Genomic DNA, 13,145 nt, shown 5'->3' with positions numbered 1-13,145 from the left:
GCTGCGAGGTTCCCCGCGTTCCGACAGCTACGAAGGACTGCTGCCCTGGCTATCGCCCTGTTTTGGACCCTTCATGATTGGTAGAGCGAAACGATAGACGAGTAGTCTGGTGACGTCATCGATCATCGATACCTCAGTTAAGTATAAGTGGAGCGTCTCCTAGTCCTTAATTTGGTTCTTAGTTTGGTATCCCTTTGGGATCGCTTTGTTTGGAACTTGCAAGTGCCAAAACCGAAGGACTCGTGTATTCACGAGACTATCGTATTCGATAATCCTTTGAAGTTTGAAGCTAGACTAGAGAGCGAAGATGCCTGGTCTTAGCAGACTTGGAAATTTGCTTTGTCTTGGTTGTAATAGGGACTCCCGATTGGAGGACTCGTGTCCGGTTCCTTCGGGAACTCCGACCTATGAATTATATGTGAAGCATGGCGTAGGCCCTATCGCATATAACGAAGTATGCATCCGATACACCAGAAAGGATGGTGTTTTAAAATGGCCCCAAAATGGTAGTTTTGACACAGAGATTTTGATAATTTGGAGGTTAAACTTTTTAAGAAGAAAGCCCGGCCGGCGATGTTTGACTCTTTTCGCCTATGGCGCAAGGAAGCCAAACAGAAGGAAATGAAATTAGCGAAGAAAGATAAACGAGAACGAGGTAAGTCAATGGTACAAGCTGCTGTTGCATTTAAGGATAATGAAGAAGAACAGGCGAGTGAGCAGTTGCACAGGCAACGGAAAATGGCAATTGATAAATGTTATCCAGTTTTGCCGCCTCTTCAGCAAGATGCAGCAAAAGAACTTGAAAAAGATCCCCTAATGTCACACTTGTTGAGTTCACCACCCCCTTATGCACAAAATGCTACGGCACCACTGCCACCAGTTGTGGCTGTACAACCTCCGATTGTTGTGCCACCTGTGATTCCTCTACAACCGGCTCCTCTTCCATTGGTTGCCGTTCCTTTGGCGCAGCCTCCTCAGGGGCCGCCAACTTTGCCTTTGCCTGCTACTTCTACGTCTGTTTTTAACACTCCTCCGGCTCCGACTCTGGATTCTTCCCTTATTCTTTCTTCTTCTCCCTCTACCAGACAGCGAATGTCTGCTGCCTTTTTCTGGTTTCTTTTCTCCTTGGTTGGGACAGTTGGGTATGTCCCCTGCTACAGAGCATAGACAGTCACGCAGTCACGCAGTCAATTGCCTGACTCTAGAGACTCTAGAGAGAAGGAGATATTGGATCGTTTAGCGCATAAATGGTTTTCAGACCCGGTGCGATATGAGCTAAATTCTATTATGGATGTCATCCATCAGTGGGAAGCATCGAAACAGAGATACGTTTTTGAGAAAATGTGTGTTTTCCTTTGCGAGGAATTGGAGGAAAATCATTCGGAACGCAATATGTCTGAGTTGTATCATGTGCGGTTCGAGTTTGCAAAAGGCACAATTGTAGGTTCTGATGTTAAGAAAGCAGTTGCGACATTATTATCGTTTAGAAGTGAGAGTATTTCCCAGTCGTTGTTTGAGCCTGATTTTTTAGTCGAGAAGAAAGCAAGGCAGTATCCAATGAGAGAAGTTCCCCCTGTGTGGAAAGAGGAAGTAGCTGCTGGTCCAGGTAATACACCGCCACTTGTACCGGCTCATTTCCAACGTGTCTGGGTGCATGTCCCATGGAAGCGCGCTGAAGTTTTAGCCATCAAGCTATTAAGCAGTCTTTGCCCGATCCACGCAAAAATCCAGCAGGGTACTATAAAGAGTTGACTCAAACCGTGGGTTCGTGTATTATGAATTTGGCGGACATTGACATGTTGTTTGGTAATGTTGTTCCACAACCTATTTGGAGTAAAATTCGTCATACGGATCATGTGGTTGAATTGGGTGATACATGGGTTAATCTTAGGGAGGCTGACAATAGACAAGTAGGCGGTGCTAAGCCTGAGGATCTGATAACTGAACTCCCTGATAAGATTATTACGTATATGTAAACCCTAATGCCCGAATTGCGTGTTAATTGGGACAAGTTGTCTGCGTGCAAACAGAAGAAAGATGAGACTGTGTCTAACTTTTTCACAAGGTTTGAAGAAACCTTCGTCGATCATAGTGGTCAGGATATGTCTACGGAGGGTGGCCAGAGATTGTTTGTTAACAAATTTGTACATAATCTGCTCCCTGAACTGTGTAATAAGTTGAAGGATTCTGAGAGTGCTTGGGCCGTTTCCACGTCAGCACAGATTTTAGCTACGGCCCAGTACTATGAAAATAGGCGCAAAGATGAGTTAGAGAAAGCGGATAAAAAGACTAAGGAATTGAAGACTAAAGTTCTTCTACAGCAAGCTTATCCACCACGTACTAATAATAAGAATGATTATCAGCAACCCCAGCAATATTCAAGGAACTCGCAAAGAAACAAGTCTTCTCAACAACGTTTACCGTATGTGCGTATTGCAGAGAAGAGGGTCATTTCAAGCGTAGTTGTCCGGTTTTGTTACAGCGTACGAATGGTGCTTCTGGTGTAAGAGGTCGAGGGGTTCAACAAGCTCCTAGAGGTAGGGGACGTGGAAACTTTCCCCAAAACGCTCGTTCCTTTCCGCCTCAGAATTCCATGAATAGTTTTGACCAGCAGAATAACACGTTGCTAGGACAGCTCAGTACTATGCTGATGACTACTATGCAGAAAATGAGAATATGGGAGGTGATGATTGCTAGGACAGCCATGGACAAAGAGAGGGAGTCGTTTCAGTTCCAGTAGATCAGAGTGGACCTTATGTTGAGGTGATTACATCAGGTGTGTCAGAGCCTTTTCTGTTGGATACTGGTGCTACAAAGAGTTCTATTATGTACTCAAAACTCCCTGGCGCACCTTTGTCTGGCGAAATGAACGTTTCAGTAGGTTTTTCTGGCGCCCCGGTTAGGAATCCGATTTCTAGTCCTATGTCCCTTTCTGTTGGACCTTGTGAATTCGAAGCACCCCTTATTCTTACAACTGGTTGTGGTGAAAACTTATTGGGGTTGGATCTGCTGAAAAGATTATATGCAACTTTGAACTGTTCTCCTTCAGGAGTACAACTTACACTGGGTAAGAAAGTGGTTTCTCCAATGTATTTGTCGAAGGATAAACTTCCGACAGAATTGTTTTCTCTTCCGGATATTCTTTGGGCTACTGGTCCTAATGATGTGGGTCTCTTGGAAATACCGCCATATGTTGTGACATTGAAAGCCAATGTTAAAATGCCTCGCATTCGCCAATACAAGATCTCTAGCGAAGGTGAAAAGGTGTTGTTAGCAATCATTTAGGATCTGATTGAGAAAGATGTAATTGAAGAGATAAGAGGCAACGTTTGTAATAGTCCTGTTCTGCCGGTTTTGAAGCGTACTGATCCTTCTCAGCCACCTGTTTACAGGTTTGTGATTGATCTTAGGGAGGTCAATAAAATAGTTGTGCCACAATTTCCAGTTGTCCCCGATATCACTGCCCTATTAACCATGATTCCAGTTTCAGCCACTTGGTTCTCAGTGATTGACTTGAAAAATGCTTTCTTCAGCATCCCAATTGCCGAGGAGAGCAGGGATATTTTTGGCTTCAGTTTAGGACAACGGAGTTTCCGCTTCAAACGCGCTCCTCAGGGCTACTGTGAAAGTCCATCAATATACAGTCAGGCTTTAAAAACACAGCTTGATACGATTGATTTGCCTGACGGCGCTACCCTTATTCAGTACGTTGACGATTTGCTAATCGCTGCAGATACTGAGGAGATTTGTAAAGAAGCCACATTGTCGTTGTTGCGTCATTTGTGTGATCTGCACCACAAAGTCTCTCTTTCAAAATTGCAATATTGTCGACAAGAAGTGACCTACTTAGGTCATCTCTTATCGAAGGAGGGAAGGAAACTGACCCCAGAAAGAATTCAGGCAATTGCAAAATTGAGTGTCCCAAGGACACAGAGAGAAGTGCGTGCTTTCTTGGGCATTACATCCTATTGCAGACAATGGATACCAAATTTTTCCTTATTGGCCAAACCCTTGGTGGCATTAACTTGTAAAGACACACCGAATCCCATTCCGTGGTCTGAAGAGTGTCAGAAAAGTTTTTCCAAATTGCGTGATGCATTGTGCTCGGCTCCTGTGTTGGGTACCCCCGACTACAGAAAGCCCTTTACATTGTATGTCCATGAGAAAGAAGGTTGCGCACACAGTCTTTTGGGGACAAACAGCGTCCATGCGCGTATTTTTTGGCGACTTTAGATCCGGTAGCTAAGGCGTTGCCGAGTTGCTTGAGAGCCACTGCGGCAGCGGCCGTTTCTATTCGACAGTCTGCTGGGTTAGTGATGAATAACATGTTAATTGTGATGGTTCCGCATGCAGTAGACATTTTGTTAAACAGAACCAAGACACAGCACTTAACTAGTGCTCGATTGTCAGGTTATGAGCTGACGCTGTTGGCAAGTCATGTGCACATAAAGAGGTGCAATACCTTAAACCCAGCCACATTGTTGACGATTTTAGCTGAGACAAATGATGATAGTGAAGATCAGCATGACTGTTTTCTGAGAACCGAAGAAGAAACGAAAGGGAGAGTAGACCTTAGAGACACTCCTCTTTCAGAGTGTGATGGTACTCTGTGGGTTGATGGTTCGTGTTTCAAGTTGCCGAATGGTGATACGACTGCAGCATATGCTGTGACGACTTTGCATATGATTGTTAAAGCTGCACGTATCCCACACAATTCAGCGCAAGCAGCGGAGTTGATTGCACTTACAAGAGCATGTGTGTTGGCAAGAGGAAAACGAGTGAATGTGTACACGGACAGCCAGAATGCATTTGGTGTGGCTCACAGTTTTGGACGATTGTGGAAAGAACGTGGGTTCCTGACTTCGCATGGTGCTAAGATCCAGCATGGTCAGTTGGTGAATGAGCTTCTCGAGTCACTGACCTTGCCGTTACAAGTTGCGATTGTGAAATGCAGTGCACACAAAAAGGTTACGGATGATGTTGGTCGTGGAAATGCGTTTGCAGATGAAGTTGCGAAAGAAACTGCAAGGAATGTAATGAGTCGAATGTATGTTGCAGGCCCTGCAAGGTGGATTGGTGACGTTGGTATGTGTGAAGATACGATTGAGAGCGTGAAATCCATTCAAGCTGAAGCCACAGAGAAAGAGTTGAATGAATGAAGAGAAAGTAAGGGTAAACTGGATGCGAATGGTTGTTGGTTCGAATTGTCAGAACATCAGCGATGGTTGTTACCCGATGCGTATGTGCTTGCAGTGGTAACAATGGCTCATGGAATGGCTCATATCAGTGTGAAAGGATCTGTAAGCTGTTAGCTCCAGAATGGCAGAATGTTGGAATCCCTAAGTGTGCAGAGAACTTGGTGAAGAACTGTATGGTGTGTCTGAAATACAATCCTGGTAGGGGAACTCCAACTCCAGCTGGTCATTTTGCGCCTCCAACGTATCCATTCGAGGTTTTACAGCTAGATTTCATCCACATGGAAAGGTGCAACAATTTGAAATACGTACTCGTTGTTGTTTGTGCCTTTTCAAGATGGGTCGAAGCATACCCATTAAAGGACAATACTGCCTTATCCACAGCTAAAGCCCTAGTCAAAGAATTCTTCCCCAGATTTGGAATGTCTAGAATGGTTTGGAGTGATAATGGAAGTGAATTTGTGGGTGGAGTGATGAAGAGAGTGTGTGAAGGGCTAGGCATTCAGCAAAAGTTCCACGCTGCAAATCACCCCCAATCAGCTGGACTAGTAGAGTCCTATAATGGCACACTGAAACTGAAACTGGCCAAGATTCAAGCAAGTACCGGTCTTAAATGGCCTGACGCCCTGCCCTTGGCACTCCTATCAACGAGAATGACTGTTCACTCTAGAATGGCACTTAGTCCTTATGAAATCATGTTCGGCCGCCCGGCCAACATATGGGGAGTGCCAAGGCCCACCAAGTTTAGCAAAATAGAACACCCTGTACTGCTTGATTATCTGTATGAATTGACGGCTAAATTGCGTGTTTTACACCAACAGGTTCACAACACTCTACCTCAGGCCTCTGAAGATCCAGGGCATCCTATCGATCCTGGATCCTACGTGCTGATAAAAAACTTCCAGCGAACAAAGAATGACCAGCCCCGGTGGACCGGCCCTCATCTAGTTCTTCTCTCCACAAGATCAGCCATTCGAGTGGAAGGAAAGAAACACTGGATCCACGGCATTCATTGTAAGAGGGTCCCACTGCCTCTTCCGTACGACCGGTGGGTCCAGGAGGGGATCGCTGACTCTGAAACTGAGACTGTGCGTCGTTTTCTACCTTTTAGCGATGCACGTGTAAAAGGAACATCTTCTGAAAAGGAAAGCAACAACATTTTAAAAGAAGCTGTGCCTCCGTCAATTCGATTGAACACTACAGAGCCTGAACTCTTATTCCAGGACCATACAGCACCTGGAAGAAACCGTTACAATCTGAGGCCGAGAACTATGCCTATGGACAAATAAAAAAAATATTTTTACTTTTTGATTGTGCAGCTCTCTTGTCTAGGAAACTTGCTCATTTTTGTTTTTCCGAACCGCCATCCGGTTCTGCTGCTAGGGTCGCGGTTGCACAAGTCTTTGGAGTGCAGCTGAAGACGGTTAGGTCGACAGTTCTGGTTGGTCTAAGGGAGTTACCCTGGACTGACAGAAGCACTCTTTAGCAGAAACACCCTACCACCGCGGGCAGCAAATTAGAGAGGATGGAGTTTTCTGAGATGAAGAGACCTGCCAAACGAATGAACTTTAAAGACAAAATGTGTATATGATTGACAAAGAAAAGATCTTTGATATTTTGTATTTTCATGTTGCTTGGTGTGATGACGTTTTTAATTGGATATGTTTGCTTCACTTTTCAAGTGACATTCGCACCCACTACACAGCCCATACCTCCTCCTACTGTTTCCTCGCACTCTTTTCACCCTCTGCCTGAACATGAGTCCTCTAGAAGATTAGAGTTTATTAATAACTCTTTCGTTCAACTGTTACACCAACACCAATTAGTAGTAAACACAACTAACTGCTGGGTGTGTGGTCTCATGCAACATACAACAGATAAGGGTATCCCTTACTTGGTCCTACCATTCAGCTACTATGGCTCTTTGTGGGCATTTCAGACAATGTTCATATTCGCCATCGAACCATACCCCCCACGTTCCCTAAAAAGTAACTCAAGCAACAAAGCTTTGGTAGTAGGAATTGCAAATATGAGCAGAACAATTGACTCGTACAGAACGATTCCCAGGGATGAGTTGCAAGCTTATGTTAGATGGAACATAACAAAATATGGAGTTGCTTTGGGTGAGAACCAGCGAGCATAGAAATCCTCCTCGATTTGGATTGTACCCGATCAGGGTCACCTATGTCTGCAAGGTAATGGCAAAAATCCCAGAGCTCAGTTGGGGAAAAGCGTCTGCACTGAAACTTATGTTTTTGCATCTCGAAATTCCCCTCCGTTCTTAGCAGCTAAGGATACTTATTTCATCTGCCATGACAGAGCCTATACATGGTTGCCCCCTGACTTCTCGGGCACATGTTTTGTCTCGTTCCTGTTGCCTTCCACCTACACGGCCGCGGCAGATTACCATAGGACAAGGACAGTTAGAGGTGTCGTGAGTAAAGACGACACTGCGGGACAAGAATTTGGAGACTTCGTAAAAGGTTTTCTGCCGTTTTGGGGGCCCATGGTGAACAGCAGGAACATTCGCCAATTGACGAGGGTAGTTGAATCTACTATAGTTGAAACTACCGGTGCCCTTAGTAACTTGACTGCTGAGCTCCAGTCGGATCGCCTTATGACTCTTCAGAACAGGGTTGCCTTAGACGTCATACTTGCAGACCGAGGTGGGGTATGTAAAGTGATCCAATCAAGTTGTTGCATTTTCATCCCCGATAACGCTCCGGCGGTATACCAGGCCATCTCCAAACTGCACAAAATCTCTGAATCCATTCACGTGGATGAAGGAAATTGGTCCTTGATGGGGTGGTTCTGGAAACTGATATCTGCCTGGGGATGGAAGATTCTGATAGTCATTGGGATAATCCTAGCCATCCTTTTCCTGTTCTGTCTGTGTATACAGTGTGCTCCTGCAATATGTGGCCTCTGTGCTACATGATGTGTAAGGAAACCTGTATCAAGAAACGAACTAAGTGTTAGGATGATGCTGCAGCAACATCTCAATGACTTTATGAATATAGACCTGGACTCAGATTAGCGTGAGTATAGGTTATTGCCTATGTAAGGGCAAAAGGAGGGTCTGTGGTACTGAAAATTCTGGACCCAGGTGTTCTGTGGTATTGAAATTCCGCACTCAAGTCATAAATATAGTCGTATCCTGACGATTTTGGTACTAGCAGACCGGTAATGGTTTAAACATTACCCATGTTCGAGTGACGAAATCACCCTGAAATCGAAGTTTTTCGTCTTGAACCCTCGGGTTCCATTTTGTGAGCAGCAGCCATTTTGTGATTGCCCTCACATAGTCAAATAGCTAAGGCCGAATTCGATCTGAAGGACACGTACACCTTTTCTGACTCCTCTGTGACCTGGGCGAGCTGACTCCACTGCCTCAAGCCAAACCTGTTCGGGCAGTTCCTTTCCCAGTGGCCGAATGAGATTAGTATCAAGGCACAACATGTCATAAACCGTTCATCGCACACAAACTAAGCCTAATCTCACACACACCTGTCCCTGTTTCTTCTTTATGACCTGTTTTACAAGGAGGAGGTGCCCGTTTTTATTAGGGGTCCGCCGATATCTGATGAAAGTTCTGGGCCTTGCCGGGTAATTTATTATGAACTGGACAAACTGAAATGTGGGCTTGTCATCATGACTCTGCTTTTTCTTTGTTACGAAAATATGTGTATAGTCAACTGTAAAATAAGGAATGTTTGCCTGAAGCTTATTATTTTGTATAAAAAGAGAAGGCTGGCTTGGTAATTTTGAGCAGTCTCCTGAGAACATACATGCTGTTGTACTTCTAGGATACCTGTTACTGGCTGCAGCCAATAAATACGATCTTTGAATTCACCTACAAGACTCTGTGTTTCTGTAGTCTGAAACAGGAAGGACTCGAAGTCTTTGGGTGTTCTCCCTGGCACCGCTGGGTCCATAAAAACCCGGTACTTCAGTATGGGTTGGAGAATAAATCATAAGGATCTCCACCAGCCGGTTTGGAGCCTATGGGAAGGTGAATAACTGAATCAGTAACTGACAACAGTGCTATTGTTGATTATACAACACGAGTCTTGGAGGGCTGTGACATACCCCAAAGAAATGCATTTATAAACACTTACTACCCCTGATACGCATGTCCACTACCGTGTGTCAAATGCCTGTTTGTTAGGAAGTGCTGCAACCACCACCCACTGGTGTAATAGGGAAACCTCCTCTAGTATTGAAAACAGCATGACGAACATTGCTGTGCGTGCTGCTGTTAAGGAGACGCACATTTTGGTCATGATGTATCACATTTTTGATAGCCTGCAGCAACCTGTTCACCAGAATTTCTTAATATTTTATATTCATCGTTTTATTAAGAATAATGGCTTGCAGGATCTCACATCCAAAGGCCACCACTAAAGGATTCCTTGGTGGATTTTAGTCTCCTTGGCATCCATACAGATCAATAAAAGTCTGGGGGGCAAAGCGCTTTTCTAAGTCTTATACAATTCTGGTGGTAAACTGCCCAACATCAGCATTTTACTTGTTGCTAGTTGATCTATTACACTGTTCACTTCTTTTAATGTCCGAGGCATATAGTTGGACATTGCCTTCTTAGTGGAGTGGTGTGGCTCACTAGTTAGAGGCGGCAGACCCGTAAGCAGAGGTCGGCCCGGGACCAGGGTTCGATTCCTGACGCAGCAGGGTCTTGGGTCTTGGGCCATGGTCAGCGGACTCGATAATTCTCGCCTCGGTGCCTACTCCAACCATGGGTCCCACTCAGCAACTCTGGGCAATAGCTTGCTTAATCTCTACTAACGGCCCCATCAGCGCCGGGGATGCTTGTCTTCACCTTGGAGATTCCCAGGAGGGACCATCTCACAGGGAAAGCCAGGATGGTTTCCCCTGCGGTATACAGCGCCCGGACGCCCCTTTGCTGGGGCAGCTGTGCGCTTTACAAGTATACAACATTTAACATCCCCAAAACGTTTAGCTTGTTTTGGCCTTCTAGTCTTCGTCTTCTCTCTGTTTGCGACCCTAGAACTCGGGCATGTTCCCACTGTACAGCAGTGGGAAGGTGTGAGCATCCTCCCTAAGCAGGTTAGGAGTGTGGTGCTTGCGCAATTGGATTAAGTGTCGTCCCAGGGAGTGCTTTATAAAAAGGTACCAAAGGGGATGATGGACGGAGTGTTCAACATTGCAAGCACTCACCTCCAGTCAACTGATCTGAGTTTAATCCATCATCATTCTTTAGCTCACACCGCCACCCCAGTTCAGACATGGCCATATGCAAATCAGTCTGACCCTTTGCCTCATGGGAACAGTCCAGCCCGAACTGCCAAGCAATGTCTTCCCTGGGCCGGAAACAAGCATCCTGAGACCGGATTCTGGCTAATCAACCGCCATCAGCCAGGCTAGCTTGAATCCAGTGGCAAAGTGAGCGAGGGACCAACGTCTGGGCATACCTTTCCAACTTAGGGAGAACAAAGCAAAACCAAAGGGGATGATGGACGGAGTGTTGAACATTGCAAGCACTCACCCCTAGTCAACTGATCTCGGTTTAATCCATCATCATTCTTTAGCTCACTCCGCCACCCCAGTTGAGACATGGCCATATGCAAATCAGTCTGACCCTGTGCCTCATGGGAACAGTCCAGCCCGAACTGAAGGTACACAGGACAGGTATGACGTTGGTGAGTACAGGGAGGTGGCACTGATCATGTCCCGTAGGACTCGCCTGCCCATTACGTCACCTACTCAGATTAACGTCCCAAGGGGGTAAGCTCGGGGTAGGCGAGTTACTGGGTAGTGTACCCAAGCACGACCACTGCCCTCAGAGCTCAGTTCCCCTCCATGGGACACCACCTCAGGTTGTAGAGGTCCCTTCGCGGCCGAAGGACCATAGCCCTTCCCCACGGTTGGTGCAGTGTGGAAGGGCATGCACCCTTCCTACCTCTCGTAGGAAGTGGTGCTTAGCTGAAGGGTGAAACGGATCATCCACCTGTCATGAAAAAAGGTAGGTGCACTAGCACCAAGGTTGTGCTGGACCAACTCCGCCCTAGTAGTGCCAGGTGGCCTGATGCCAGTGATGTTTCTAGGCTTCTTCCAAAAGCCTGCCAAGACGGGCTGGTGTACGAGTTGGCACCAAGGAGGTGTCACAATGATTATCAGTCTACTACTGCAAGCTAGTATGCATGCTGGTTTTTGTGTGGTGCCTCAAGGCTCTGGGCCCTTTCCCACTGTACTGCAGTGTGAAAGTGCACACACCCTTCCGACACACATTAGGGAGTAGGGCGGTCATGATGTTTGTAAACGTAGGTCAGGCCCGCCATTGCTGCCTGGGTGAACAATTGTACAGCCGGTGTGGTTTACATACGTGTCTGACCTGCTATTGCAGGCAGGTGTGCGCACTCGCACCGACTATGCCTTAACATATGTGTGACCTGCCCCCGCAGGTCTGTGGAGCGACTTTTACAAATACTCCATCTGGCCTGTGACGAACACAGTCCATCCTCAGGGGGCCTTTCACCTCCACTAAGATGGAAGGTGAAGGGCTGGGTAGACACCCATAAGTGTTCACTGCCCAGGTAATAAGGAAGACACACAGAGGTTCTCCTCTCGAGGACAACTCTTCCCTTAAGTTAGCATGGGGAAGAAGTGACCTATATTTCAAGCTGCAATAATGGATTGCAGTGGCACAGCCTTGTGATGTTTCCTATTAATGCATTTGCTAGGCCAAACCTGTTCCAATGGCAATGGTGGGCTTGGCATATCTTGCGTGGACATGCCACTTACTGGACATTTCTATGCATCAAACTCTTGTGTACCATGCTGTTAGGTACTTGTCAACACCAGAGGCCATGGGAGCACGTTTGGGTATTCCCCAGCGACGGCCATAAACCATTGGGCATGCAACGGAGATGGCCAACCTCTGCCATATATGGGGTGGGGCAGAGATTGTGACACTTGGCCTCTGGGGCCAGATCACGGCCCCCATAAAGATAGAGCCCTGCATTCTGCTGCCTCATGGTAGACAGGACTGAAATTTAGGGGACACATCCGTGGTTCAAAGGAATTAATACCCTTTGAACCTTGAAAGGTCCAATGGGGTATAACTACCCTGTTCCACCCGACCAAATGGAGAGATCCACTTGTAGGGACACAGGAAAGGAGAAACTGGTCTGCGTGCTGCACATTGCCAGAGGACTCTGTTGTGCACATGGAGGGTAACATCCTGTGGAAAGGACCACGTGCCTTCCTGAATAGTGGCCGGCCTGGGACGACACCCTGATGACGCCTGGCACCCTGAAGTAGACTCCTGAGGACCATCTGGAGAGTTGTGCCCTCTAAGTGCATACATCTCCTGCTGAAAGCTAGACTCTACGGTGTGAGCTTTGAACCACAGAATCTTGCCTGGAAACTGGAGTGCCTAGTGCAGAGCTCAAGAAGTTGCCCGCATCTACGTCAAAGTGTTTCCTGTACTGAAGAGACCTCGACACGCATAAGCGTCTTGTGGTGATGAGCGGATTAACTGGTTGCGGGATCCAAAGTGGCCCACTTAGACGACTGTGCCACATTTCTCTTGGGCGCCACGCCGATTGCATGCTCATTGCGTGCGGTGTCCGATTCACAGGTGGTGACCCTCGAAGGTACGGGATGCAACTATTTCAGAGTCTCATTCTACCTCATGGGGCACTGCTGAATTTGCACCCATGCGTGTGACTGAAATCATCTGGTGTAACCGACATCAAGGTGTGCCGGACATAGTGCCTCATTTCCAGGGAGTTAATGCAACTCTACTTTGTGTAATCATAGTTGCATAGTGTGACTGATTCGCCGTGCGCCAGACCCTGTGCCCAGATTGAAGGGGCACAACCCAGATCAATGTGTACGAGACGGGGTGCCTCCTCAAGCCAAGAGGCTCCCCTGTGAGTTGTTTCCATTCATTGCTTGTTCCCTCACGGG

The 13,145-nt window shown here is 46.7% G+C and overlaps 1 protein-coding gene across 1 annotated transcript in view; it reads right to left on the bottom strand.

Annotated features, from left to right (window-relative positions):
• The window catches only part of LOC147700311 (uncharacterized), a 382,768-nt gene that overhangs the window by 321,461 nt on the left and 48,162 nt on the right, over positions 1-13,145 (bottom strand).

Source organism: Lissotriton vulgaris, chromosome 8 (genome assembly GCF_964263255.1).
Source record: "Lissotriton vulgaris chromosome 8, aLisVul1.2, whole genome shotgun sequence".
Lineage (NCBI taxonomy): Eukaryota > Metazoa > Chordata > Amphibia > Caudata > Salamandridae > Lissotriton > Lissotriton vulgaris.
Note: the sequence above shows the minus strand (reverse complement) of the source record. Positions and strands in the feature narration are given on the sequence as shown.